The sequence below is a fragment of the Cyprinus carpio genome, chromosome A4 (assembly GCF_018340385.1).
Source record: "Cyprinus carpio isolate SPL01 chromosome A4, ASM1834038v1, whole genome shotgun sequence".
In the NCBI taxonomy this organism is placed as follows: Eukaryota; Metazoa; Chordata; class Actinopteri; order Cypriniformes; family Cyprinidae; genus Cyprinus; species Cyprinus carpio.
Window position 1 is genome coordinate 32,412,674 of NC_056575.1, and position 4,727 is coordinate 32,417,400.

Below are 4,727 nucleotides of genomic sequence, written 5' to 3' on the forward strand. Positions count from 1 at the left end.
GAAGCAGGTCGATGTGCACAATGCTCATGCAGCAGTAGCGAATCAAAACAGTCCTATTCCAACAAACAAAACACACAGCAAAACAGCAGCACCGTCTTAAGAGCGTTCATGCAGCAAACAATTTCTCCACTATCCCCATAGAGACAGCACACCCTTAAAGAAATCAATCCTCCTGTTAAAAAACAAACCTTTGTTAACTTAAATGGGGCTAAATAGTAATCATAATAAAAATAAATAACTATACATACTGGATAACGATCACTGAAACAAGTCATAAAGTTGCTCACAATACAGTTCGCTGAAGCTTACACAGATGAAGAGCACTAAAACAGCTTTAACCAAATAAACACGAGTTACCTTAACCAGCAAATAAAATAAAATAAAATCCGTCCTACCTGGGAGTAACAACCATAGATATGCATGGGTAGATGCCCTATTTATCTGCACCAAGCACTTAGCTTTATTATTTATTAAGGGGAAAGTCGTGGCCTAGTGGTTAGAGAGTTTGACTCCCAACCCTAAGGTTGTGGGTTCGAGTCTCAGACCAGCAATACCACGACTGAGGTGCCCTTGAGCAAGGCACCGAACCCCAAACTGCTCCCCGGGCGCCGCAGCATGAATGATACCCACTGCTCCGGGTGTGTGTTCACGGTGTGTGTGTGTGTGTTCACTGCTGTGTGTGTGCACTTTGGATGGGTTAAATGCAGAGCACCAATTCTGAGTATGGGTCACCATACTTGGCTGTATGTCACGTCACTTATACTTTCATTATGGTAAATGACATCAAGTCCACCATTAATCAATGAATATTCAAAGATGGCATAATCCTGCACACCCGATGGTTGTTAAAATTTGAAGAAGAAACGGGATAATGCTTTGTGGGTGAGAATGTGTTGGTTTGTGTTTTTAAATGTATAAACTCAATATTAAAAGTTACCAATGTTTCGAATCGTGTGATGTTGTGTTAGCTAACGCACTCATCTTGTTGTATGGCGTTAGTTAGCTGTTTGGCTGTTATGGTGAATAACGTCAAGTTGGCCCTTCGAATATGGAGGATGGCTTACATATAGCAGACCATAGAAACAGTCACTAATGAGGTATCTACATATACATATCTATGGTAACAACAGCCTGCACAAAGCTATTGGATGTTGGATTACATATAGAAGGTCACTAATGAGGTATCTCTGATGCAGAAAAGCTAGTTCATGCATTCATGACCTCTAGACTGGACTATTGTAATGTACTGCTAGCTGGTTGTCCTGCATCCTCAATAAACAAGAGTCCTTACCAGGTCAAGAAAATATGATCATATTACCCCAATACTACAGTCTCTGCACTGGCTACCTATTAAGTTCCGTATCAGTTACAAAATATTATTACTCACCATGAGGCCCTTAATGGCTCCTGCGTACCTAACTAGTCTTCTACCACGCTACAATCCATCACGCTCCCTAAGGTCACAAAACGCTGGACTTTTGATAGTACCTATGTTCGGATTCAGACACACTTCCTCTGTTTAAATCTAGATTAAAAACACACCTCTTTGGCCAAGCATTCAAATAATGCATCTCATAATTTTGGACTGCAGTTATATCTGATCAAATGCACATTATTATTCTTTAGCTTGGGTTAAACTAATTAATTTTACTTGGCTGGAACAGCAGCTATGCTAATTATGCCTCTATTTGTTTATCTGTTTTGCTAGGATTTACACAAGCTCCAGTCTGGATCCAGAACACCTGAGAAGAGATGATGCCAACCCCTCAGAGGACCTCAGATGATGCTAACCCTGAGACAACATACAGAACTACCACATTTTGCTATAAGTTTGATTGCATCATACAATAATTGCTGTTAATAGTGTTCATCGTCTGTTTGATTATGTCATTAACTGAATTTTACCATACATTCCTGCCATATGTACATCAATTTGACAGTCACCACTGACAAGCTACTACTAAATATTGTAGGAACTTAATTTCCTGTAAAGCTTCTTTGCAACGATCTGTATCATGAAAAGCACTAGACAAATAAACTTGAATTGATGTATGGTAAAACAGAAATAATTGTTGCACTTTTTTACATCAGCATCATCCAGGTTTCCTGTAGTTGTCTTCAGGGTAAATGCATGTGCATCAGGGTGCAAGACAAAATATATATTTGCAGTTTTCCCCTTTTGTTTTCTATTTTTATTAGAACAAGGTACATTGAAAGTATTCAGTGACAGAGGCACTTTCAAAGGCATTCATTTTTACATTTTCTACCCACAAAACACTCAGATACACAAAAAATTTAAATAAAATAAAATAAATAAATTTGTTCAAAGTTGGAGGAGTACATTCTTCTCGATATAGGTTATTAAAGGATCCCATGTTTTGAAAAATGTCCTGGTTGATCTTCTGAGAAATTATTTCATTTTTTCAGTTTTTAGAAAAAACATTACATCACTAATCCATAGTGACAATTTAGGTGGCATTGGTGATTTCCACTCTAAAATAATTCTTCTTCTAGCTATAATGTTGCAAATGCCAAGGCATTTTCTTTGTCTTTAGTTATGTGAATGTCGTCACCTGTAACTCCAAACAAAGGCATTATTGGGTTAGGCTGAATTCTTAAATTAAATGCTGAGTTTAAAATTTCAAATATTGAAGACCAAAATTGTCTCAGTTTAGTACATGACCAGAACATATGGGTTAGATCTGCCTTAAATGCATTGCAACGATCATGTTTTATCTATATTTGGGTATAGTTTAGCCAGTTTGGTTTTACTATACTGAATACGGTACAGAACTTTCATCTGAATCAGACTGAATCATGCACAAGATGAAGTCTTATTTATTCTGTAAACAGCTTTGTCCCAAGTGTCTTCAGATATGTCAATTCCCAACTCTCCTATCCATTCTTGTTTTGATTTTCTCTAGTGATCTATTTTGGAATGTCATAATTAAGTTATATATTTTGGAAATGAGGCCCTTGAGATGTGTAGGGGTCTTAAGAACCAAGTCCAACCCTGATTCAGAGGGCATATGAGACAGAAGATGTATTTAATCATTACATCCATTTAGTTTAGAGGTATTGATATTGATATACACAATACTGGGCTTGAAAATATCGGTATTGGATCGAAAATAAAATAAAAGGTATCGCCCATCCCTAATTATAATAACAATAAATGATGCATAATTACATGCAAGCAACCCTAAGCCAGACCCTAATCCTAACCCTAACCATATGGTAAGTACATGCAGTTAATTTATATTTTTAAATGCATATACATACTGAAAAAATAAAACATTATTCAGGTTGTACCATTAATTTTTTTTCCTATATATATATATATATATATATATATATATAGTATATATATACTTCAGATCAGAGACGTTAAACCAAGGTCCTGACTCTCAGTGCACCAATTCAAAACACCTGCAAAGGTTTCCTGAGCCTTCAAAATGGTCTCTCAGTTTGGTTCACTAGGATACACAATCATGGGGAAGAACTGCTGATCTGACAGTTGTCAGAACACAATCATTTGAGAACCCCTTCACAAGGAGGGTAAGCCACAAACATTCATTGCCAAAGAAGCTGGCTGTTCACAGAGTGCTGTATCCAAGCATGTTAACAGAAAGTCGAGTGGAAGGAAAAAGTGTGGAAGAAAAAGATGCACAACCAACCGAGAGAAATGGTCTGTTGGGTGCAGAGCCAGTGGTGGTTTTGTAGACAAACATCAATGCTTTGAATTTTATGCGAGCAGCTATTGGCAGCCAGTGCTAATTGATAAACAGAGGTGTGATGTGCATTCTTTTTGGCTCATTAAAAATGTATTTTGCTGCCGTGTTCTGGATTAATTGTAAAGGTTTGCTAGAACTGGTTGGAAGACCTGCCAAGGAGCATTGCGAGCATTGACGATATCCACTGTCTGGACACCGGTGGGCCCAGAACAAGAGCTTGAACAAGGAGTTGTGTTGCATGTTCTGAAAAAAAGGGCCTGATCTTCTTGATGTTGAATAAAGCAAATCTGCAGGACTGGACTGTTTTAGAAATGTAGGTTGAGAAATTCAGCTGATCATCAATCATAACTCCAAGGTTTCTGGCTGTTTTTGATGGAGTTATGGTTGATGTGCCTAACATTTAGACCTGTCTTTTTTTTTTGACTGATCTTTGAGAAAATATTCAAATTTTTTGAGATACTGAATTTTAAATTTTTGTAAGCTGTAATTCGTAACTATCAGAATTAGAACAAAAAACTCCTGAAATATTTCAGTTTGTGTGCAATGAATCTAGAATATAAGAAAGTTTGCTTTTTTGAATTAAATTACAAAATAAAGAACTTTTCCATGATATTCTAATTTTTTGAGATGCACCTGTATGTAACATAAAAGAGTTTGCATACTGCTAGTCACACCTCCAGTCTGATCCCACTGGAGGTCCTGATTCCCTGCAGCCCTGATACCTTGGGGTCTCCTTTCCACGGAATCACACACAAGTGCAGCTCCTGTCATGATGGAGGATGAGCATTGGCGTTCACTTCCACAGGGTTTAACTAGGGATGTGTCAAGACATGTGCCGGGAAACAGAGGCGCCAGTGCAGCCCTCTTGGTCTTTACACCACGCTGTTCTGTGTGCAGTTGTTACACTTGTGTGGTTGTGAAGGATGGTCTGGTTAGCTGTGAGCCCCGAAATCTCTGGGGAAGGGCGTTTGATTAATCCCCACATTTCATTTA